The sequence below is a fragment of the Mobula hypostoma genome, chromosome 17 (assembly GCF_963921235.1).
Source record: "Mobula hypostoma chromosome 17, sMobHyp1.1, whole genome shotgun sequence".
In the NCBI taxonomy this organism is placed as follows: domain Eukaryota; kingdom Metazoa; phylum Chordata; class Chondrichthyes; order Myliobatiformes; family Myliobatidae; genus Mobula; species Mobula hypostoma.
Genome location: NC_086113.1, coordinates 45,676,591 through 45,703,398, shown reverse-complemented (window position 1 = coordinate 45,703,398; position 26,808 = coordinate 45,676,591).

Below are 26,808 nucleotides of genomic sequence, written 5' to 3'. Positions count from 1 at the left end.
ATTGAGGGGGGATCTGATTGAAACGTATAAGATCCTAAAGGGATTGGACAGGCTAGATGCAGGAAGATTGTTCCCGATGTTGGGGAAGTCCAGAACGAGGGGCCACCGTATGAGGATAGAGGGGAAGCCTTTTAGGACCGAGATTAGGAAAAACTTCTTCACACAGAGAGTGGTGAATCTGTGGAATTCTCTGCCACAGGAAACTGTTGAGGCCAGTTCATTGGCTATATTTAAGAGGGAGTTAGATATGGCCCTTGTGGCTACGGGGGTCAGGGGGTATGGAGGGAAGGCTGGGGCGGGGTTCTGAGTTGGATGATCAGCCATGATCATAATAAATGGCGGTGCAGGCTCGAAGGGCCGAATAGCCTACTCCTGCATCTATTTTCTATGTTTCTATGTTTTCTATGACTGGCTACCAAAGGATTTGGACCAGTGAATTGGAGACCTTCATTCAAATCCCTCCATGGCAGCCAGATCATTTAAATCCAAATAATGAAATGATTAAATACAGTACATTTGGAATTAAGAGCTAGCGTCACTGGTAGTGACTGCAGAAATAATGGATAGTCATAAAAATACATCTGCCATTCTAATATTCTTCAGGGAAGGAAATCAGCCTCGCTCGCCCAGGATCTGGCATTATGTGATTTCTGACCCACCAATATGTTGACTTCTGCCTCCTCAGATCAGGGATCAAAGGATAACAAGGCGTATTATCCAACATATGGCTGAACATATTTTTTGATCAAAGTAATTTTATTAACAAAGAAAAGTAGCAGAAAATAAGTTATAATACAACCAACCATTTTATACAAGTTACAAAAAGAAACCCCCCACCCCTCAGTAAACAAGAACAAATAGAACCAGCCAGACCAGTCAAAAATAGATACAAAAGCCTAGTGTACATATAAAGACAGAGCACCTTACATATTCAAATAATTTTTTCAGCATCCATATTTTTGACAAAACTTAAAAAAGGTTGCCAAATGGTGTTAAATCTTGCAGACTGCCTCCTGACCGAATAGTGGATCTTCTCAAATTTTATAAAGTACATCATATCTTTGATCCAATGTCCATATGTTGGAGGAGAAGAGTATTTCCATTTGCACAAGATGAGCCTTCTGGCAACAAGCGAACAAAAAGCGATAAGATTGGTTTGGTATTTGCTGAGGTTAACATTCTGAGAAGGCACTCCAAATAGTGCTATTGACCAAGATGGTGTAATTAATTGTCCAAAGATTTTTGAAAAAGTTTCAAAAATCAAACCCCAGGAATTTACTAATTTTAGACATGACCAAAACATATGGCAAATTGTAGCCGGGAATGTTTACATCTGTCACAAATTTGGGTCAAGATCTTTATTAGCCCTAGCCAATCTAACTTTAGACCAATGACAATGGTGCACAATTTTAAACTGAACAACAACATCTCTCAGACACACAGAGGATGAATAAATTCTAAGAATTGTTTTTTGCCATGTCATCTAGAATTTGTTCCTCAATATCCTCTTCCCATTTATGTTTTAATAAATCCAAATTCTCAGGATTAACTATATTAAGGTAGCTCATAGATTTTGCTTACAGATTGTTTTGCATCAATTTTGCACTTAAGGACTGAATCTAAGAGCGATGAAGGGGGGCAGTAGGTAAAACACTCAAGATGAGAGGCCATAAAGCTTCTGAGTTGTAAATATCTACAGAAGTGTGTCCTAGGAGTCTCAAATTTCTTAACTAGCTGTTCAAAAGAGGCAAAATTGCTGTTGATGTAGAGATTACCCCATGAAGTGATACCATGTTTAGACCAAATATCAAACACTACATCCATTATTGATGGGGTGAACATGCTACTGGTGCAGTGAGTGAGAGGCTATTAAGTATAAAATCACGACTAAATTGGATTAATGGAGTACATCGCAACTGGATTCGGTGTGAAACTAGATACAGGTTGTGACAGTGGTAGTTTAGCATATATTACTGTCGAAGAGGTAAATTGTAAGGATGACTTCTCCATAATCACCCAGCTAGGAGCAGCAATATCATCTCTTGTCCAATATAAAAGTGCTCTTATATTAGCTGACCAGTAGTAATATAGAAAATTTGGAAGTGCCAAACCCCCCATCTTACGAGGCCTCTGTAGTATTTTTTCCTTTACTCTGGGCTGTTTTTTATTCCAAATAAAACTTGAAATTTGACTATTTAAGTTATTGAAGAAAGCCTTTGTTAGAAAAATTGGGTGGCTTTGGAACATATATAAGAATTTGGGCAGGACAGTCATTTTAATTGTACTAATCCTCCCGCTAAGGGAAAGAGATAAAGAATTCCAATGTTCAAATTTCTGTTTAAGATTGGAAAGGAGATGTTGATAGTTGGCTTTAAAAAGGTCCTTGTAATTATGTGTTATCCAGACCCCCAAGTATTCAAATTTCCTATAGCTGATTCTAAAGGGGTCACGATAAAGAAATATCCAAGCATGTGGTCCCAATTGGCATTAGTTGACTCTTTTGAAAGTTAACTTTATAACTAGATATTTGACCGAATTTAGTGAGCAATATTGATAGATTTGGGAAACTTTGAGTTGGATCTGAGATATACAATAGAATGTCATCTGCGTACAGTGACACTTTATTTTCCAAAGCTCCCCAGGCTGAACATATTTAAGCATGAATAATTGAAAGTCCCAGGCTAAAGATGACGGAGGAGACATAATCAGAATCAGAATCAGACTTAATATCACCGGCATATGTCATGACATTTGTTAACTTTACAGCAGCAGTACAATGAAATACATGATAAATAAATACAGAGAAAAAAGCCTTAGTTCCATTAAATATATATTTGTCCATTTCATAGTTAAGTTAAAGTAAGCAGTGCAAAATAACAGAAATAAAAAAGTAGTGAGGTGGTGTTCGTGGGTTCAATGACCATTTAGGAATTGGATGACAGAGGGGGAGAAGCTGTTCCTGAATCACTGAGTGTGTGTCTTCAGGATCCTGTACCTCCTTCCCAATGGTAACAATGAGAAGATGGCTTGTCCTGGGGTGTGGGGGTCCTTAACGACGGACACTGTCTTTCTGAGGCACCGCTCCTTGAAGATGTCTTGGATGCTATGGAGGCCTGGTACCCGTGATTGAGTGGGCTAATTCTACAAGTTTCTGCAATTTATTTTGATCCTGTGCAGTAATCCTGCCCACCGCCACCCCCGCCCCCCCCAGACAGTGATGCAACCAGTCAGAATGCTCTCCATGGTACATTTGTAGAAGATTTTGAGTGTTTTTGTTGACAAATCAAATCTCTTCAAACTCCTAATAAATTATAGCCGCTGTCTTGTCTTCTTTATAGCTGCATCAATATGTTGCGTCCTGGTTAGGTCCTCGAGATTTTGACAGCCTGGAACTGGAAATTGCTCACTCTCTCTGCTTCTGATCCCCCTGTGAGAATTGGTTTGCCTTCTTGCCTCTTACCCTTCCTGAATCGACAATCAGCTCTTTGGTCTTGCTGATGTTGAGTGCAACTTTGTTGCTGCAGCACCACTCAACTAAATTTTGTCGCCATCTGAGATTCTACCAAAAATGGTTGTATCATCAGCAAATTTATAGATGATATTTGAGCTGTGCCTAGCCACACAGTCATGGGTGTAGAGAGAATAGAGCTGTGGGCTAAGCACACACCCCTGAGGTGAACCAGTGTTGATCGTCAGCGAGGTGGAGATGTTAGCACCAATCCACACAGATCGTGGTCTTCTGGTTATGAAGTGGAGGATCCAGTTGCAGAGGGAGATACAGAGACCCAGGTTGTGAAGCTTTTGCATCAGAACTGTAGGAATGATGGTATTTAATGCTGAGCTATAGTCAATAAACAGCATCCTGACATAGATATTTGCATTGTCCAGGAGTTCCAAGACTGCATGGAGAGTCATTGAGATCGCGTCTGCTGTTGACCTATTGTGGCAATAGGCAAATTGCAGTGGGTCCAGGTCCTTGCTGAGGCAGGAGTTCATTTTGGCCATGACAACCTCTCAAAGCACTTCATCACCGTAGATGTGAGTGCTATTGAATGATAGTCATTAAGGCAGCTCATGCTGCTCTTCGTGGGCACTGTTATAATTGTTGCCCTTTTTTAAGCAGGTGGGAACTTCCAACTGCAGCAGTGAGAGATTGAAAATGTCTTTGACAACCCCCTCTAGTTAGTTGGCACAGGTTTTCAGAGCCTTACCAAGTACCCCATTGGGCCCTGCTGCCTTGCAAGGAAGTGTTCACCCTCTTGAAAGAGAGCTTGACATCAGCCTCCTAGACAGATCACAGGGTCACCAGATACTGCAGGAATGCTCATCACTGTGGTTTTTTCTCCCTTTAAAAGTAAGCATTAAAGGCATTGAGCTCGTCTGGTAGTGAAGCGTCACTGCCAGTCATGATCTTGGGTTTTGCTTTGTAGGGAGTAATACCCTGCCAGGGTTGTCGTGCATCCGATGTCGCCTCCAGCCTCTCCCAGAATTGTTTCTTTGCTCTTGAAATAGCCCTCCACAAGTCATACCTGGTTTTCTTATAACGACCTGGATCGCCAGACTTAAATGCTACAGATCTAGCCCTCAGCAGACTATGAACCTGGTTCATCCACAGCTTTTGGTTTGGGATTGTACAGTAAGTTTTCGTAGGCACACACTCATCCACTCAGGTATTAGTGAAGTCAGTGACAACTGTGGCACACTCATCCAGGCTCAAAGATGACTTCCTGAACACAGTTCAGTCCAGCAATTCAAAGTGCCTCTGCCTCCCTGCTCCATACTTTCCTGGTCCTCCCTACTGGTGCTGCAGTCTTTTGTCTCTGCCTATTCCCAGGGAGTAGAATTACAGCCAGGTGATCAGACTTCACAATGTGTGGGCGTGGGATAGCACGGTAAGCACTCTTGATCTTAGCGTAATAGTGGTCCAGTGTGTTATTTCCTCTGGAACTACAGATGATTTGTTAATAATAATTATTTAGTGACTTTATCAAGCTGGACTGGTTAAAATCTCTCAAAATGATGGGGAAGGCATCAGGATGCGCTGTTTCATGTCTGTTGATTACAGCTCAGTTTGTCTAGAGCCTGTTTTGACATTAGCCTGAGGTGGGATGTACACCGCTACCAAAATGATCACTGAAATATCCCACGGCAGGTAAAATGATCGGCACCTAATTGCGAGGTATTCCAGGTCTGGTGAGCAATATTGGGACATCCCCGACACATTAGTATAGCACGAAGAGTTGATTATGAGGCATACACCTCCACCTCTGCTTCTGAGAGACTCGACTGACCTAACTTAATGATGTACAGTGAACCCGCCAATCTGAATTGCTGCATCTGGCAAGGAAGGGGTTAAACAAGGGATGCACGTTTTCCAACAAAATAGTTCTTATCGATAGTCAAAAATCTTGTTTTTTAAAACACATTATCCAACCAGCATGTAGACCCTTCTTTTGCCGGCGGCTTCTTAAAGGGGCAGTGTGCCAGCCACAGTTTTTTGTTGGTTTTAAGCAGCGATAGATCATTCAATTGCTTTAGAGCTTCATCACTGACGGTGCACATCATAGATGCAGTCATGGTTATCAGCCATAGCAAGCTAAAACGAGAATATTTGATGTTTTCCATCGTTTTCAGTGAGAGCTGTCGTTAGGGTCGCCCGCGATGTTGGCACCCCGGAAGTCAGCGTAAAGGCACAATGATGAGTGGACATGCACCTCGGCCTCCTGCATGTGATAAAGCATCACCTCGAATCAGTCACAAGGTCATTGAGGCTTGCCAGAACTTAAGTATTTCTTAACTGAACATGCTTTGGGATATTATAATTAAGGATAAGACAATATAGCTCATAGAAATTAAATTGAACTTGTACATTTTATTCTTTCCCCAGCATATCTGAGTTGAGCTGAGTCAAGTTTATAGTCATCTGCAAAATTATATGTATGCACATGTGCACTGAAAACTTACTTGTAGCAGCACCTAGCATTATTATAAACAGCATTCATAAGAAACACATAAATTAAACACAACTTTTACAAGATTAGAACAAAAAAATGGTGTCCAATTTCTGCTTTAAAGGGCCTTCAATTCAGGACCTACTTTCAAAGTCTTCCCCAACTTTAGTGTTGTTGTAATCCTTTCAATCACAGCTGAGGTTAATATGAGGGAGAAGAAATAGAACATGCTGATTTATTAGAAAGGGTTTTGGCATAATTTTAAAATCTAAACCTTAACATAATCAGTGCTTTATGCGTTCTGCTATTCATATACTGTCTAATGCAATGGTTCCTTTCAATCACGCAATTTCTAGAAATAAATAGAATTACAGTTTTATTCACAAAATTGTTAATTTTAAGAGTTGATTTATATCTTGAGGAAAACATAATCTGTTTTAGTGTAGGTGAACTTAAACTGGGGAGGGGGATGGGGTGGTGGGCAAATAGCTTGAAAGTTTTAAGTCCAGATTTCAATTCTTATGTATGTAGAACATAGAAGAGAACCGCACAGGAACAGGCCACTCAGCCCACAATGTGGTGTTGAACCAGCTAAAATGCAAATCACAAACTCTAGTCCCTTCTACCTACACCATGTCCATATCCCTCCATCTTCCTTACATCCACGTGTCTATCCAAATGTCTCTTAAAAGCCTCTGAGGTATTTGCCTCTACCACCACACCAGGGATCCACCACTCTCTGAGTAAAAATCTTACCCCTCACATCCCCCTTGAATCTACTGCCTCTCACCTCAGTGCACATCCTCTGGTATTAGACATTTCAAACCTAATACTCCCTGTCTACTCTATCTATGCCTCTCATAATCTTGTAAACCTCCATCAAATCGCCCCTCAGCCTCTGGTGCTCGAGAGAAAACAACCAAGTTTATCCAGCCTCTCGTGATATCACCTACCCTCTAAGCCAGGCAGCATCCTGCTAAACCTCTTCTGCACCCTCTCCAGAGCCTCAACATCTCAACATCCCTCCTATACTGGGGTGACTAGACTTGTATGCAATACTACAGATGTGGTCCAACTGGAGTTTTATAAAGTTGCAACATAACCTCCTGACTTTTGAACCCAATGCCTCAACTAATAAAAGCAAGCATTCCATAAGTCTTCTCATCCACCTTATCGACCTGTTTGGCCATTTTCAAGAAGTTATTACTGCAATAATCTAATAATAATTGCAAGTGTCACCATGTACTTACATTTTGGCTTTTATATAAAATATCAGCCTTCTTAACCACCCTATCAACCTGTGTAGCCACTTTCAAGGAGCTATGAATTTGGATCCCAAGATCTCTCTGCTCAGAAACACTGTTAAGGACCTTTCCCTTAATAGTGTACTGTCTCCTTGCATTTGCCCTACCAAGGTTCAACACCTCCCGTTTATCTGGGTTGAAATCCATCTGCCATTTCTCAGCCCATCTCTGCAACTGATCTATATTGTGCTGTGTTCTTTGCCAGTCATTTACATTATCCACAACTCCACCAATCATGGTACCACCCACAAATTTGCTAACCCACCCATCTACATTTTCATCCAGGTCATTTATATACATCACAAACAGCAGAGGTCCCAGTACAGATCTATGTGGAACACCACTATTTACAGACCTCCAGCTCAAATAAGTCCCTTTGAACACTATCCTCTGTCTTCTGTGCACAAACCAGTTCTGAATCCAAGCAGCCAATTTGCCGTGGACCCCATGCATCTTAGTCTTCTGGATTAGCCTCCCATGAGGGACTCTGTCAAATGCCTTACTAAAATCCATGTAGACTGTTACGTACCCCGTAACTGGGTTGCCAAACCAGCAGAAATCGAACACTCGTTGGAGTCTGTATTACTAGGAACTAATAAAGTTTTATTAAAGAACTAAGTAATACAGTACTCTAATCGTAAGGATATAAATGTGACAGGTTAGCAATGATAATACACACATACACACAGAGCTAGGGTAATAGGAATCAACAAAGCTCTATCGCAGTCTAGGGGTAAAATGATCAGTCTTAAGTGATGCAGAGTTCAGTTCAGGTTTAGTACAGTTCGCAGTAATCACTGTTGTGGTACCATTGAAGAGAGAGAGAGAGAGAGAGAGAGAGAGAGAGAGAGAGGGATGCAATTTGGATCAAGCAGACCTTTGATGTTCTTCCCAGTTGGTTTCGGGCCGACCCTTTTATGCCTTCTATCCGGCTGTGGTCACCGACTGTGACCCCTCCGTTTCAGATATGATCGTTCTTCTGCGGTGAACCCGGCACCCAGGCAAGGGCGGACACACACCCCAGGTTCCCACCGATCGTACCTTTACACCCTGTGAGCCTCTGATCGGTTCCCGCGAACCGGACCTCCAAACTCCCACCACTTGTGGGGGCACACCGCTCTTTCCAGGGTCTCGTTGTCTCATCGTGGTGTGTCGCATACCTTAGCGAACCGGCCCTTTTTATCCCCCTGCTGGGGTATCACCTGTCATCAAACTTCAAACAGTTCAGGTTCAAAGTAACCGGTCTGTCAATATTCTGAGTTGTGTTTCTTTTCTGTTAATCCCTCTCTTCTCTCTTATTAGCATTTTGAATGTTTCTCCATTGTCTCTCTTATCTCTCTCATTAGCATCAATCGTCCGACAGCTTTGTTTGGCGTCACAAGACAAAATCCATTGCCCTACCCTCATCAACCTCTCTCATGGTCTTGTCAAAAAACTCAATCAAATTGGTAAAACACAATCTGCCATGTAGGCTCGCCCTAATTAGGCCATGGGTTTCCAAATGCTCATATATCTGATCCCTAAGAATTTTCTCCAGCAATTTCCCTACAAGTGACATTGGACTCACCAGTCTATAGTTCCCAGGTTTTCCCTTGATTCCTCCTTAAATAGAGGTACAACATTAGCCACTCGTCAGTCCTCCAGGACCTCGCCTGTGGCTAGAGAGGACATGAAGATATTGGTCAAGGCCCCAGCAATCTCGTCTCCTGCCTCCTTCAATAACCTGGGGTAAATCCCATCAGGCCTTGGGGACATCCACCTTTAATACTCATTAGGAGGCCCAAAACTTCCTCCTTCTTGACCCCTAAATGCTCTAATGTATTTATACACTCAGCTCTGATCCGTGGTCTTCCATTTTCTTTTGCTTGGTAAATACTGAAGCAAAGTACTCATTAAGTACCTCACACACATCCTCCGCATCCAAGCAGATGTTCCCCCCTTTATCCTTGAGTAGTCTCACCATCTCCCTAGTTATCCTCTTGCTCTTGATGAATATATAGACTGCCTCGGGATTCACCTTGACCCTATTTGCCAAGGACTTTTCCTGGCCCCTTCTGGCTTTCCTAATTCCCTTCTTTAGTTCTTTTCTGGTTTCTTTATACTCCTCATGTGCTTCATTTGATCTGAACTTCTGAAGCTTTACATACCTTTCCTTTTTCTTCTTGACTAAATTCATCACCTCTCTGGACATCCAAGGTTCTCTTACCTTTCCATCCCCATCCTTCCTTCTAACAGGAACATACCTTTCCTGTACTTGGTGCAACTGATCTTTAAACACCTTCAACATATCTGATGTGGACTTGTCAGAGAAAAGGTGTTCCCAATTACCGATTCTTAGTTCCTGCTTATTGCCCTTGTATTTTGCCGTACTCCTCTTTTAAACTCTCCTACAAGGACTGTACCTGTCCTTTTCTATAGTTATCCTGAAAGTTAAGGAGTTGTGGTCACTGTTCCCTAACTGTTCACCCACTGAAAGGTCAGACACCAGGCCAGGCTCATCACCCAACACCATGTCCCTCCTCTTATATTGATTTGAACACAGATGTGAAGAGTGTAGCGACAGTCCTTGACGAGGATGGTTTGGATCCAAAAGCTGGAGTATCTGAGGCTGGGATCGAGACACGGTATCAAACTGGATCAACAACTGAGTACAAAACAAGTGCTAGAGGGTATGACTGGCGTGGCTATGATTGAGCACTGAACCTCAGTTCGGGTGCTCTTTAAGTACTCAGTTCTCGGTGCCCAAAGAATGACTGCCAATTAGCGGGACCGTCCTGAATCTTTAAAGGGGTCGAGCCAGCTACCCATACTCCGGAGAGTTCGAGAGTCTAAACCCCGGAAGCTGGCACTGTTGGGTGCATGTTGCAACAAAGAGGTCTGCCAAACCCACAGTGTTCACAGAAGCAAAATGCATTTGGATTGGATTTAATCATATTCCGCTAATTTTCATCGGAGAGCATAAGGTCCACGAAGTGCTGGCAGATGTTGATAGGGTGGATGTGGAGAAGATATTTCTTCCTATAGGAGGATATAGAGCTAGTCGCTGTTTGAAAGTAAGACGCAGTCTACTTCAGACAGAAGAGGTTGCTTAATAAATGGAACTCCGTTTTTCCCTTTTTCCAAAAGGCAGCAGAGACAAGCTCTGAATAGTTTTAAGGCATGAGTAGGGAGACACTTGGTAAGCGGGGAGGAACTGAAAGTTTGTGCTCATATTCAGGAACATAGAGTTGAAGGTAGAGTCAGAGTAGGCTCAACAGGCTGAATGACTGACTCATGCTGTTAATTAACTAATTTGTTAGTTAGTATGTGTGTTTTTATAGCAAGAGAGGGATTAGAAATAATTCGTCATGTCTGAAAAGTCTGAATTCTTTGAGGGGATAAATTCAATGAAGGGAGAAGGTCATCCAATGGATTTCATTTGGACTTACAGTAGGCATTTTCTAGAGGTCTGTGTTGAGGATTAAAATTTTTTTGGTAGTTTTTTGTAACTTTGATTGCCTCCTTTCAAATTGGTTCAGAATAGACAAATTGGTTAAGAGTAGTTCTGGTCGCCTCACTACAGGAAGGACGTGGAAACCATAGAAAGGGTGCAGAGGAGATTTACAAGGAAATTGCCTGGATTGGGCAGCATGCCTTATGAGAATAGGTTGAGTGAACTCGGCCTTTTCTCCTTGGAGTGACGGAGGATGAGAGGTGTCCTGATAGTGGTGTACAAGATGATGAGAGGCATTGATGGTGTGGATAGTCAGAGGCTTTTTCCCAGGGCTGAAGTGGCTAGCATGAGAGGACACAGGTTTAAGGTGCTTGGAAGTAGGTACAGAGGGGATGTCAGGGGTAAGTGTTTTATACAGAGATTGGGGAGTGCATGGAATGGGCTGCCGGCGACGGTGGTGGAGGCAGATATGATAAGGTCTTTTAAAAGAATCCTGGACAGCTACATGGAGCTTAGAAAAATGGAGAGCTATAGGTAACCCTAGGCAATTTTCAAGGTAGAGACTTGTTGGGCACGGCTTTGTGGGCCGAAGGGCCTCTATTGTGCTGTAGATTTTCTATGTTTGTACAAGTAGTTGTTAAATGGAACACCTTCTGATTGCATATTTGTGTATCTCTGGGCCAGGCAATTGGAGTGTGTGGCAGGGACTCAGATCATTTGATGCAACAGGTTAATGTGGGTGTCCAGGCCATCAGATTTCTGAATGGACATTGAACCCACTAACACCACCTCACTGTGGTAAACCATATATATATATACACGCACACACACACACACACACACACACATATACATATGTTGTATTACCTGTCTGGACACGCCCCTCTGCTGATTGCTCCTGTGGCTCCTCCCACGGACCCCTGAATAAAGGCGATTGTGTCACTGCTACTCCTCTCAGACCAAGGCAGATATTCAGTAGGAATGAGACCCATTTTACTGTTACTAAAAGCCTTTCAGTACTTACTCTACTTCCAGTCTTTTGGAGTAATTGATAGTGCATCACTCACTACTGTTTTTGCACTGCGAGTGTATGTGTGTGTTTACTCTCTCTCTCTCTCTCTCTATATATATATATATATACACACACACACTATATATAAGTACTATATACTGTATATAATATATATTTCTTACTGTAAGTCACAATTTTTATTATTATTATGTACTACAAAGTACTGCTGCCACATAACAACAAACTTCACGACCTATGCCGTGATATTAAACCTGATTCTGATTCTGATTCACACAAGCCTTCACCACGTCAACTTCATCCCTTTTTTCTAATCATATCCTCCTCATACCTTCTCTAATATGGGATTGAAAATGTAGGACTGCTGATGCTGGAAACACAGCAGGTCAGTCGGCATCTGATGAAGAGTCTTCAAACTGTTGGAAACCATCCATGCCTGAGGCTGGAGAGCTTGGAGGGGCTTTGCCGTGAGTCTCCCGGAATGTCACTGCTTTGGGCTTCTCGTTTCAGACTTCATTCACTTTCACTATTGAAATTGGTGAAACAGATATTTAATTGCTCCATTCAAAGTTTGCTTAATATTTCTGAAATAAGGCGTACAATTGCATGGCTTTCAAGTTATTGGGCTGGCAGCCAGTGTTTTAGACCACAGCTCCAGAGAACAAATTTGAATCCCACCAATTTGTGCAATTAAATCAAAATTCAAAGCATATTTGTTATCAAAGTATGTATACATTATATCATCTTGGGATTTGTCTCCTTACAGGCGGCTACAAATCAAAGAAACCCAAAAGAACCCATAAGAAAGAAGACTGTCAAACACCCAGTGTGCAGAGAGAAAAAAAACACAAATCGTGCAAACAATAAAAGGAAGCAAGCAGCATTCAGAGCAGAAGTGGATCTATAGACACAAAGCCCAGAGCACCCCAGCCTCAGCCTCAAGTAGATCTGGAATTAAAATTCATCTCAGTGATTTTAAGTTGAAACAACATATGCACCCTCAATAAATTTCCCGTACAGTTTTATTAAGGTGTTCTTTATCTCCAGTCCAAGATCTCACAGGTGTGTATTTCACAGGACTTTTGAAAAAGTCACCTACTAGAGCTGTTCGCTAATCTATCAGAAACCTAAGATGTGGGGTGCTGGAGAGGGAGGGAGGAAGGCTCTTGCAAGGCTTTTGCTTGGTAGGCCCATTTGAGATGGTGTGGTTTTTCAGCCCTGAGGTGTAGGGTTCAGGGCTGCAGCCCGGCCAGCATAATGAGTGTGTACCATTGCTAACAACAGACAACACCTGTTCCACATGTCGACAGACGACCCGGATCGTACAGTCTCTCTCATCACTGCTGAGAGAAGTAGTTGAATAACATTGGCAGTTTTCAATCACATTTCTGTGATGGAAACGGACTTTGGGCATTCTGTCAACTGTGGATCAGGAGCTCTAAGTCCATGCAAGGGTTAGGGATGGTTTTGAGGCTAACATCTCTGTCAAGAGCAGCCATATCATTCCCATCAGACTGCCCCAAAAACCAGCCCTCACAGGGAGCTGCTAAACCAGGGGTCCATGGACCCCTTGCTTGGTATTGGGCCAAGGCATTAAAAAGGTTGGGAACCCCTGCCCTAGACATTGCCTCGATGGCCACTCCACACCCAACCAGGTGGAAAGGAAAGCAACTTCATCTAATTTATTGTTATGGGAGTAGCAACATAGAGCTGAAACCACGATCTGAGACCACAGCGAGCCTGTCCATAACACCTCCCAGTGCTGATTCCACTAAAGCTCTTATTCCCGTGAACACATCCTGAGCGACTGAATTGGAATCAGGTTTATATCAACGACATACAGTATGACATGAAATTCGTTGTTTTGTGGCAGCTGTGCAGTGCAATACATTAAAACAATTACAATAGGTTACTATAGGAAGTATTAAAAAATAAGTAAGTTGTGCAAACGAGAGCACAAATAAGGTCGTGCTCATATATCTATATAGATAGGTAGTGTTCAGCTATCTATATAGATAGGTAGTGCTCATATATCTATATAGATAAGCAGTGTTCAGCTATCTATATAGATAGGTTGTGCTCATATACCTATATAGATAGGTAGTGCTCATATATCTATATAGATAGGTAGTGTTCAGCTATCTATATAGATAGGTAGTGCTCATATATCTATATAGATAGGTAGTGTTCAGATATCTGGTGGTGGGGAGTGGGGAAAGAAGCTGTTCCTAAAACACTGAGTGTGTGACTTCTGGCTCCTGTACCTCCTCCCTGAGGGTGGCAATGAGAGGAGGGCATGTCCTGGGGTGGTGAGAGTACTTCATGATGGATGGTGCCTTGAGGCATTGCCTGTTGAAGATGTCCTCGATGGTGGGGAGGTTAGTGCTCATGGTGGAGCTGGTTGAGTTTATAGCCCTCTGCAGGTTTTGCTGATCCTGTGCATTGGGCGCCTCTGTAACCGGTCAGACTGCTCTCCATGGTCTATCTACAGGAATTTGCTGGTGTCCTTGTCGACATACCAAATCTCCTCAAACTCCTCATGAAATGTAGCCATTGGCGTGCCTTATTCACAATTGCATCAATCCTTTGGGCCCAGGATAGACCCTCGGAGATGTTGATACTTGAAACTGCCCACACTTTCCACTGCTAACCCCTCGATGAGTACGGGTGTGCGTTCTCCCAACTTGCCCTTCCTGAAGACCACACTCAGTTCCTCGGTCTCACTGACGCTGAGGGCGAGGTTGCTGTTGCGACACCACTCAACCAGCTGATCTCTCTCACTCCTGTAGGCCTCCTCATCACCATCAGAGAATCTGCCAACATCCGTTGTGTCATTGGCCAACCTACAACTGAGCACTGTACTGTCTTCACAACCCGTCTGGCTCATGCTTGTCCCTCAAGGAAGGAAATATTCAGTTTTTACCCAGACTGGATCAAATGTGACTCCAGACCTACTTATGTGTTTCTGTCACAATCCCATCCTTAGTGTAAGAATGGAGAATCAATGCTGTCACATCCTAGGAATGAATACACACAAAACCAAGGTTACTGGGGTCCACCCTTAAAAGTCAAGCCAGTGATGACAAACATCCTTTATAGAGATCACTTAGATTCCAAGTACTCTGAACTGGCAACTGAAGCTGCCCAGAATGGCTGGAAGACAAAGATTTTCCCTGTAGAAGTGGGATGCAGGAGATTCATTGCTACATCTATGACCAGCCTATTGAAGAAGATGGGGGTGAGGGGTCACTCCCTCCAACAAGCAATCAAGTCCTTGTCAAACGCAGCAGAAGAAAGCAGCAATTGGATTTGGATTAAAAGGAAAGACAACAACTGGGCTGCAAGATGAAGACAGGAGGGTATGGAACTGAGGGGGGTGTATCTGGGACGCCAGGTAGCACCGTTGAGCCCTCTGGAGACGTCGTGGGCTTATCAACGAAACGTCAAAGAAGGAGGGTGCCCACCTGCTGACCCCGATGATGTACCTACTCTCCCTCCTTGTCACCACTCCAAGCCCACTGCAAACATCGAGAGTGCCAACTTACCATAGGGATTGAAACATCAAGTCCTAGTAGCTCTACTGTTTAGTTCCCAAGCTAAACCTTCTTCCATTCTCGTTAACCATTCTATTTAAACACTGCCACGTTTCAGTAACACACCAGAAGGAGGATTTCTCTCCAACAGCTTGAGAAATGCTAAGGGATCATTAACGTTGTTTGAGCGATTTCACATCCATGCTAATCTTTAAAAACAAACATTTCAACAGCCTGAATGCACAATGAACATTTTCCCAGATTTATTAAATGAGAAGAAAATATGGCCCCAGTTTCGCTGACAGGTTGTCATGAGATCCAGGTGGCTTGGAATCTGCATCCTTTCCTTTAGTTTCTCAATCCCTCCTGCAGGCAATTTTGCGCACAGTAAGGTCCCGCAAGCAACCAAGTGATAACGACTAGATAATCTGCTTTTACTGTCTGAGCAATTAATGTTGGCTCAGAGTACAGTAAAGAAATCACCTGCTTCCCTGAATGATGAGGCTTCAAACTGAGGCAACTATTCCCCATTATATAATCAGACCCCAGCAGATATTCCCCCAACGTAAACTGGAACGGGGATTATTAAGTGGCTGGTCTGCTATTTGAAGGCAATAGTCTGACTTTGTTAACAAATATCAGTGAGCAGCACGCCTGTCTCCGAACAGGATGGCTATGAGTTCATTTTTTTAACAGCAATTGTTAGAGATTGAAGGATGTAATTTAGAATGACGCTCAGATGCAGGACTGAGGGAATGCTTTAGTGTTAGAGAAGCTGCTCTCTAAATGCGAGGGTAAACCAAAGCTCCTCTATCATTCGTGGCCTTCATAAATCAAAGTATCGAGTACAGGAGATGGGATGTTACGTTGAAGTTGTATAAGACATTGGCGAAGCCTAATTTGGAGTATTGTCTGCAGTTTTGGTCACCTACTTACAGGAAAGATGTAAATAAAGTTGAAAGAGTACAGGGAAAATTTACAAGGATGTTGCCAGGTGTAGAATGTAGAAGATTGAGGAGAGATTTGATAGAGGTATACAATATTGTGAGGGGTGTAGATAGGGTAAACGCAAGCAGGCTTTTTCCACTGAGGTTGGGTGTGACTACAACTAGAAGTCATGGGTTAAGGGTGAAAGGTGAAAGGGTTAAGGGGAACACTTCTTTGCTCAGAGGGTCGTGAGAATGTGGAATGGGCTGCCAACACAAGTGGTGTATATGAGCTCGATTTCGATGTTTAAGAGAAGTTTGGATAGGCACATGGGCTATGGTCCTCATGCGGTTTGAAGGGAATAAGCAGTTTAAATGATTCAGCACAGACTAGATGGGCTGAAGGGCCTGTTTCAGTGTTGTGCTTTTTCTATGACTCTATGATTGTACTTTTAGAGGAATGTAAAATATCCCAGAGCATAATTTGAAGAGCTATGGTGTTTTCAGTGCCCTCACCAATGTTCATCCCACAGTGATAACCAAAACAGATCATTTGAACAGTTATTCCACTGTAGTTTGTAAGCACTTGTACATGCAGAATGGCTATCATGCTTCCTAGGGTAATTGCATTTCAAAAATAGGAGCTTTGGGATGTGAAAAATTGTGTGTAATGCCAGATTCTAGTGCCTGATTTTCCATACCTGTGGTTTCTTATGTCTGGAAATGCAACATCTTTCTTTCTTTACCATTTCTCTAGAAATGCATTTTTTTTTTCTCTCTGTGCTTCCCAGATGCATTCACTGCCTGGATGGCTGCTTAATAAAAGTAATCTTGTTTGCTGACTCCATGGGAAAAGACATTTTCCAAATTCAGACAAGTTGTTTTAGTGATGATGCTGACATTTCGAACCTTTGACCACCCAGTGTCAAGATCTGCAACAGATGTTTAGTTGCAACGTACTACGTTTTGCTTGATATTTTTGAGAATATTCTCGATTTTATGAACATATATGATTGCATGCTTGAAGAACGAATAGAGGCTGGATCAATTATAGAGTGTATCAAAAAAATCACAATAGGATGGACGTGTATCGAGTGTACCCTCACACTTTAAAAACGTATAAAGAACCATGTGTTAAAGTGGAAAAAAGCAGGGTTGTTGAGGATTCCTGGTTGAAAAGTCTATGAACCAGACAACCTAACAAATATGCCACACCTAGCAAAAGCAAACCAAAACTAATCTTGATGGAATGTAATACATTTTTCTAGCATTTCATTCCTTATGCTGATGGCGTGAAGTGGTTTCCTTAAGCATATTGACTCTCCGCTAAGCTGAAAGCTGAGTATATATCCTCTGAAGGATTGCGGTTCGGTATTCCAGATCCTGCAGTCATCTCCAGGACCTGCCACTATTTCCATAAATGAGAAATCAGATGCACACTGGTGACCTGCTGTGATACACTCAGGAGAAGGGACTCACTGTTTTCGATACAAATCCTTGAAAATGATATGCATGTATGGTGCGGAAGTAAAAAGGAAAACCTAGAATATTTCCACAAGCACAAGATTATTTTCCCTCTGAGTATTACTACGTCGAACTTTAACGATCTTCCTACAAGTGCACTAGTTAGGTCCAGTGCCGCATTACTGGGACTAAACTATATTTATATTTTATTCGTGCCAATAAGTGAAAAAGCTGCTGGCAGCTCTCTGTTTCGAAATAAGGAAAAAGATAAATTTGGCAACTTGAGAAATCCCATCAAAGTTCAACCTCTTGACCTCATTCCTTACTTAAATGAATTTCTGACTGTTGTTTAACCAACTGAATGTTTCTTGTCTTGGATGACTAAATGGGGAAAGAATTTACCAAATTAGGACCACAAGAGAAGGTACCTGTTTGGATGGAGAGCAGCAGGTAGCTCCAGGACAACAAAGCACAGGTTGTAAATCTGATATACAGCCGATGATGCATGAGTAGAAAAACTAGCAATCTGACCAGTGGGAAATTGACAGGGTTTCTTTGGTTCTCCTCATCAACCACTCTCCTCTGTCTGATGAGACTGGTCTTCACTCTCAATAATTTCTCCTTGAGCTCCTCCCACTTCCTTCAGACGAAAGGTGTAGCCACAGGCTTTTTGTCCTTTTTGTCGGCTACGTGGAGCAGTCTATGCTCCAAGCCTACACTGGTATCACTCTCCAACTTTTCCTATGTTACATCAATGACAGCATTGGAGCTGCTTGTTGCACCTACACGGAGCTCATCAGCTTCACCAACTTTGCCTCCAACTTCCACCCTGCCCTCAAATTTACTTGGTCCATTTCTGACATCTCCCTCCCCTTTCTCGACTTCTCTAATCCCTAACTCTGGAGACAGCTTATCTACTGATGTCTATTCTAAACCCACTGACTCTCACAGTTAGCGGGACCTCTTCCCACCCTGTTACTTGTAAAACCGCCATCCCTTTCTCTCAATACCTCCGTCTCTGCTGCATCTGCTCTCAGGATGAGGCTTTTCATTCTAGAATGAAGGAGAGGTGCTCCTTCTTCAAAGAAAGGGGCTTCCCTTCCTCCACCATCAACGCTGCCCTCAACCGCATCTCTTCCATTTCATGCACGTCTGCCCTCACTCCATCTTCCCGCCACCCAACCAGGGAAAGGGTCCAGCGCATAATTCTCTGTAACTTCTGCCATCTCCAATGGGATCCCCCCACAAAACACATCTTTCCCTCTCCTCCACATTCTGCTTTCTGCAGGGATCACTCTCAAGGTGAGTCCTTTGTCCATTCGTCCCTCCCCATTGATCTCCCTCCTGGCACTTACCATTGCAAGTGGAACAAGTGTTGCAGCTACCCCTACACCTCCTCCCTCACTAACATTCAGGGCCCTAAACAGTCCTTCCAAGTGAGGCGACACTTCACCTGTGATTCTGTTAGGATCATCTACTGTATCTGGTGCTCCCGGTGTGGCCTCCTGTGTATCGGTGAGACCTGGTGTAGATTGGGAGACCGCTTCGCTAAGCATCTACGCTCTATCCACCAGAACAAGTGGGATCTCCCAGTGGCCACCCATTTTAAATCCACTTCCCATTCCCATTCCAATATGTCCATCCATGGCCTTCTCTACTGTCTTGATGAGGCCACACTCAGGTTGGAGGAACAACACCTTATATTCTGTCTGGGTAGCCTCCAACCTGATGGCATGAACATTGATTTTTCGAACTTCCGGTAATGCCCCCACCCCTCCCGCTTTCACAATCCCCATCCCCTTTTCCCTCTCTCATCTTATCTCCTTGCCTGCCCATCACCTCCCTCTGGTGCTCCTCCCCCTTTTCTTTCTTCCATGGCCTTCTGTCCTCTCCTATCAGACTCCCCCTTCTCCAACCCTGTATCTCATTCACGAATCAACTTCCCAGCTCTTTATTTCACCCCCCCCAGTTTCAGTTATCATCTTTTTTTCCCCTCCCCTCCCCCCACCTTCTTACTCTTACTCCTCATCTTTTTTTCCTCCACTCCTGGGGAAGGGTCTTGGCCTGAAACATTGACTGTTTACTCTTTTCCATGGGTACTGCCTGGCCTGTGGAGTTCCTCCAGCATTTTCTGTGTGTATGTGTTGCTCTGGATTTCCAGCACTGGCAGATTTTCTCTTGTTTCAGGTTTTATTAGCTGCTTGTTTTGGACTTGCCTACGTTTGTAGGTAAGTCTGCAATGTGATTTCTAGCCAGGATTCTCCCCCCTGCTTCTATTCTGCTGTAATCATTCAGACCTACTCTGAGCAATGTTGTTACTTACCTGCTCCATTATCACTCAATCTTGCCGTTATTGGTCCCACACTCCCTCCCTTCACCGGGTCCAGCCAGCACGATAACCGGCCCTTCTGGACAAACGAGCCCCTGTGCCACCCAAATACCCCTATGTGACCAACTTCCCTACTAACCAGTACGTCTTTGGAACGTGGGAGGAGACCCGAGCACCCGGAGGAAACCCATGCTGTCATGGCAGGAACATACAAATTCCTTACAGACCCTGGCGGGAACTGAACCCGTGTCTCTAGTGCTGTAATTGTGTTACGCTAACTGCTACATTATCGCGCTGCCCAAAGGGAACTACTGACACTGGGAGGACTCCGACGAAAGACTTTGAATTACTTGGACACACATCAGTGGTAATCCAACGTGCTATTCGATGCGTTTATAGATCCCACAATCCAACCGACTCTCTACTGTGCTATGCTTACCACAATCCATCCTTCCCCATCCACCTGTACCCCAGGACATCGACCCCACCTGCCAGTTCTCTGCTTCCTTAAAAGTTGTCCACCATCCAAGAAAAGATAGTTGTTTGTTCAGCAGGAGAGATAGATAAGGTGATCTGGTGGCAGATTTGCACCATATAGACAGTAATTCTACCAAAGAGGTGCAGCAAACTGACCTTCAGTGAACGCTAGTTGTGAAACCCAAATAGTTGAGGGTCCACAAGCCTCCTGTTACAGAGCAGACAGAAGAACCTTAATGGCTGGGAAGGTGGACGAAGGCTGCAGTAGAACGTAAGCCCCGATGACCTCGGTCTCCTTGCCAGGTCAACAGCATCCCCTTCAATCAGCAGGAAACGTATGACTTCTGGGAGGGGTTGTTTGACTGGAGACACTTGCAAGAAAAGCAAGAGGCAAAGACATTACAGGGGACTGAACACGATGATGAGCCTTTCTGCTCTCGCGTTGTAAGCAAGGGTAAACTTTGTACTTCTTTCTATTTCGAGACCAATAGCACTTTGGAAACCCAACAGTATATTGATAACCTCTTCTGGTAAATTGTGTATGTTTGAAATCAATATATCTAATCATATTTCTCTGCAATGTGTATTTTGTGTGCTGTTTGACAAGTAACATTAGAGGAAAAAGTCAAGGAAGCAGTGCAGAAAAGTGATTGGGATCAGGGTAAGCAGATGATGGTAGTAAAGGACAGAGTTTATAAACAAATAGGATCAGGGTGATAAGACAACTATGCTATTGCACCCTTCATAATAAGATAGCTAAAAGTATTAAGAAGAAAAATGCTGTATTGGAAAGGGCGAAGTATTTGTGGTAAGGTGGATAAATTAATATTGCAAAGGATGTAAAGTAAAACTATATAATTACAATTATGGAAGAGGGAACATAAATTGATAAAATTCTTCTTTAAATTGGAAAGTGAAGTAGTAGTTAACAAAGGGAAGTGTAAAGTGTATGAGTTGGCTATGGTGGATTAGGGAGATAATTAGTGGTAAGTAGGCAATGCTATTGCTTAATGAATAAATACAGGGATTGTAGCAATTATGTGTAATACACACAAAATGCTGGAGGAACTCAGCAGGTCAGGCAGCATCTATGGAAAAGTTTTGGGACCAGACCCTTCTTCAGGACTGCCTGGCTTGCTGAGTTCCTCCTGCATTTTGTGTGCGTTGCTTTGGATTTCCCACATCTGCAGACTTCCTTGTGCTTTTGCAGCAATGATATGTTCCTTTCTGGAACAGAAGACACAAGTTTGAAAACTGACCCAGCCGTGGCTTACAAAATAAGTTGAGCATAGCACGAGATTCACGATCTGTCCCCAGGAATAAAAGCGCTGATGGAATCAGTGCTGAAAGATCAGTGTCTGTGCTGAGCCTGAGAGCAAAAGGGATCTCAGAATCAGGACCATCATCACTCTGTGGTGAGACATAGGTTGTGAAATGTGCTTTTTTTACAGCAGCTGTACAGTGCAATACATAAAAATTACTACAAGTGACAATAAAATATACTAAAAATTCATAAGTAAGTGGTACAGAAAGAGATCAGAATGGCGAGGTAGTGTTCATGGGGTGGCGGACCGATCAGAATTCTGATGGTGGAGAGGAACAAGCTTTTCCTACAAAGTTGGGTGTGGATCTTCTGGTATCTGCACCACCTCCGTAATGCTAGTATTAAGAAGAGATTCAGATTCAGATTTAGTTTTGTGCATGTACGTCTAAACATACAATGAAATGTGCCATTTGTGATGATAGCCAATATACCCAAGAATGTGCCCGCTAGTGTCACCACTGTTACGGTTTCGTAACGTACCAGCAGCAAGAGATGACAAATTGAGTCGGGTTTTAATATTAAAACCACTATATTTATTTACATCTACACAAAAATATAGAAAATTAAATGAACTACTTTCTTAAACAGAAGTTAACAGTGTTATGCGTCTATAGCTCCCTTACAGTCAAACTTAGAACCCGTCCTCAACAAATCTTACTCACAGTCGTAAAGTGGCAGTTCAGAGACTTCCAGTAATTCACGAAATAAGTGAAGAGGAGAGACTTGTGGATTCACAATGCAGTGATGAAGCAATCACGATGAATTCCAAAGATTCCACGGATAGCGAACGAAAAAATGGTTACCGAAGATCCCAGCCAAGGAATACTGTTCCGAAGTCCACGAAGAGTGATTTCACAAAGTGACTGTCATGAAATCCACACCCGTGGATCATACGAAGGACAGACACGTCTCCACAATGCACAGTGTGCCGCTGATTAACCCAATCCTTTGGGTATGGGTAAGCATTAGACGTTACCCTTCTCGATTGTGAGCTGTTCCCGGATAGCTCGAAGTCTGCAATCTTCACTCTCTCTCTCTTTCCTTCAACTCCTCCTCAGCAACATGACCACATTTCTTTTATACCATCGGCATACGGCATAAGGTAATGCTCACAGAAACGAAACTGTGGACTCTCAGTAAAACGAAACTGGGGACACGTGACGCCCACATTGAATGAAAATATGGACTCCCAGGAAAATGAAACTGTGGACACATAACATCTCCCCCGCAAGAAGAGAAAATTTTGATCTGTAAGAGCAAAATTTTAACTACAATCTACAGTATGTGGAACAATACGTATATGGTTATCATACAGCACACTACAAACTTATACAACATATTGAAGGAGCATATACAAATAATAAATACCACTCCATTATTAAAATTACATTGCAAGTTTAACATCTGGAAAGACAATCAACAATTACATTATCTTTGCCTTTAATGTGAGTTATCATGAGATCACACTCTTGCAAAATCAAACTCCAATTCAGCAACCAATTTTTATTTTTTATCTTACTCAAGAACACCAATGGATTATAATCTGTATAAACCATGTGGTTTCTGAGCTTTGCAAACATACACATCAAAATGCTGCAAAGCCAGAATAAGTGATAATAATTCCTTCTCTATGGTTGAATAATTTCTTTGATGCTCATTGAATTTCTTTGAAAAGTTAGCCACAGGATGGTCAACATCATTATAATCATCCCTTTGTAGTAACACTGCTCCTGCAGCTTCATCACTGGCATCCACAGCTATGGAGAATGGCTTTGCAAAGTCAGTTGACTTGAGCACAGGTTGGTGACATAAGATGGCTTTCAATTTATCAAATGCCTCCTGACAAGGTTCTGTCCAAAAAAAATTTTCACCCTTCTTCAAGAGGTTAGTCAATGGGAGAACAATATCAGCAAAGTTCTTACAGAACTTGTGATAATATCTGGCCATTCCTAGAAATCTTCTAAGAGCCCTTTACAATTTGTCCTTGAACTTCAAAACATAATCTAGCAAATTAACATGCAGGTCATTGTTAACCCATTGTTCCTTTTTCTCTTAAAGCTTCAATCTCAGGGTCTCCACTCTGTTCTGCTATAAACTCCTTCCTAGACAGAGATAAATCATTATTATCAGATTTAATACCTGGATCCTGGTGAAATAATGAAGGCAGAAATATCCCTGACAAGTCGTCAAAATCTGATTCCCTATTTTGGCTGTCATGAATAGCCGAATCATGCTGTGCAAGACCATCTTCACTGGCAAGTTTCTTGGCCCTAGCTCGAGTTACTGCACACGAGGGATAAGTGTTAGGGTCTATCCTTGAATCATCATCGATTGGCTTAGTTGTCAGCTGCACTGCAGGAACAACTTTACCACCTGCTCGGTCATTCCCTAACAACAAAGTAACACCTTCTACCGGTAAACTGGGTCGTAGTCTTATTTTAGCAAGTCCTGAAACTAACTCTGACTTCAAAATTACCTTGTTTTGTGCAGAGGCACAGGAACAACGTCGCACCCAATACCCCAAATAAGATTTACCTCACCAGTAGCAGTCTCATCACCAAACCTTAGAACACTGTCTAACATAAGTGACTGAGAAGCCCCAGTATCTCGAAGAATTTTCACCGGTACCAGGGTTGACCCTTCCTTTGCTGAAACAAACCCATCTGACGTAAAATGAAGGAATTCTTTCCGAACCTGACCAGACGCTTTAGCCTCTGACAGAGCTTCACTAGAATGTTCAGAACCCTGTGGGTTCACAGGTGTTTCAACATTTTGAACTCAGGCATCTGGAACTGCCTCCTTTCCCTTCTTCCTTTTCAGAAGGAAACAGTTAGCCATAACATGACCAGGTTTCCTAGGACCAGAGGGCTTCTCCCTTAATTGTTTCCCTTCATCCTTACATTTGTCACTAGACCCAGATTTGATTTCTGGTTTACCCTGACTATCAATACTACTCTTTTGGAAGGTTTTACTCAGGGTAAACTTAAACCTGTGGGTTAAGGCAAACTAACTCTGCTAATTTAGCAGACTCTTGCAAAGTGGCGGTATCCTTTTCATCTAAATATGCCTTTATGTCATTGTTTACGCACCTTTTAAATTCTTCAATTAAAATTGCCTCTTTCAGTTTCTCAAAAAATACCATTCAGATTTTTAGATGTGCACCATCTTTCAAAACACACAGCTTTCTCATAAGCAAATTCCACATGAGTCTGGTTCACAGATTTCTTCAAATTCTTAAACCTTTGCCAATAGGCTTCTGGAACCAGTTCATAGGCTTTAAGCACAGCCTGCTTCACGGCCTTGTAATTAGCTGCATCTTCAATTGATAAGGCAGAATAAGCCTGTTGAACCTTACCCTTAAATACACTCTGTATCAAGAGAGGCCAGCTTCCTTCCAGCCAATTTAGGCTCTGAGCCACTTTTTCAAAATGCTGGAAGTATTTATCAATCTCAGTTTCATCAAATGGAGGGATCAATTTAACATCCCGCCTGGCAACAAACATCACCAGAGTCAAACGCTAGACCCCTTTGCTGCAATTTCTCTATCTCCTCTAACTCAAACCTCCTTTGTCTCTCTGCTTCCTCCCTCTGTTTTTCTGCTTCTTCCCTCTGTTTTCCTGCTTCTTCCCTCTGTTTTTCTGCTTCTTCAGCTGCAAACCACCTCTGTTTTTCTGCTTCCTCAGCCTCAATCTGTTTTTGTCATAACTCAATATTGAGCTGTTTTCCTCTTAACTCAGCCTGGAGCTGTTATTGTTTTAACTCAGCCTCCATCTTTAGTTTTTCCAACTTGTACTGGAGCTCGACCACTGGGTTTACTTTCAGGAAACCTTTCTAACACCCTCTCTTCAAACTTCCTCAAAGAAATGTAGTTCTCAGCTATTATCCTCTGAATCTGTACCTTTTTCATATCCCATTTTACCGCAGCAAGTCCCAGCTCCTTAGAAATGGCCAACAAGTTGTCCTTTCTGTCATCCCCTGATGCCTTAGGGTCTGGCGACGCCAGAAATGTCCCAATATCCATTGCTTCTGGTTTCCTCACACAAGTCAATCAAAAGCGCAGTAGCTAATGAGATCGATAATCAATCAATAAGCTCCAATTTTGTTCATATCCCGGATGAGCCCCCAATTTTGTTACGATTTTGTAACGTACCAGCAGCAAGAGATGACAAATTGAGTCGCGTTTTAATATTAAAACCATTATATTTATTTACATCTACATAAAAATATAGAAAATTAAATGAATTACTTTCTTAAACAGAAGTTCACCGTGTTATGCGTCTATAGCTCCCTTACAGTCAAACTTAGAACCTGTTCTTAACGAATCTTACTCAAACACAGTCTTAAAGTGGCAGTTCAGAGACTCCCAGTAATTCACAAAATAAATGAGAGGAGAGACTTGTGGATTCACAGTGCAGCGACGAGGCAATCACGACGAATTCCAAAGATTCCACAGCTAGCAAACGAAGAAACAGTTACCGAAGATCCCAGCCAAGGAATACTGTTCCGAAGTCCACGAAGAGCGATTTCGCAAAGTGACTGCCATGAAATCCACACCCATGGATCATACGAAGGACAGACATGTCTCCACAATGCACAGTGTGCCACTGATTAACCCAATCCTTTGAGTTTGGGTAAGCATTAGACTTTACCCTTCTCAATCGTGAGCTGTTCCTGGAGAGCTCAAAGTCTGTAATCTTCACTCTCTCGCTCTTTCCTTCGACTCCTCCTCAGCAATATGACCACATTTCTTTTATATTGTCGGCATACGTCATAAGGTAACGCTCACAGAAACGAAATTCTAGACTCTCAGTTAAACGAAACTGGGGACACATGACGCCCACATTAAATGAAAATATGGACTCCCAGGAAAATGAAACTGTGGACACGTAACACCACCTATTCTTGCGCCAGTATAGCATGCCCACAATCAGGCCATTGAATGCAGATCCGAGGCTTAGATTCTATCCTGCTCTCTAATCCCTCCACATCCCTCTCCCTAAACCCTAGTCTAACCCCTAACTCCCTCTCTTTCCCCAA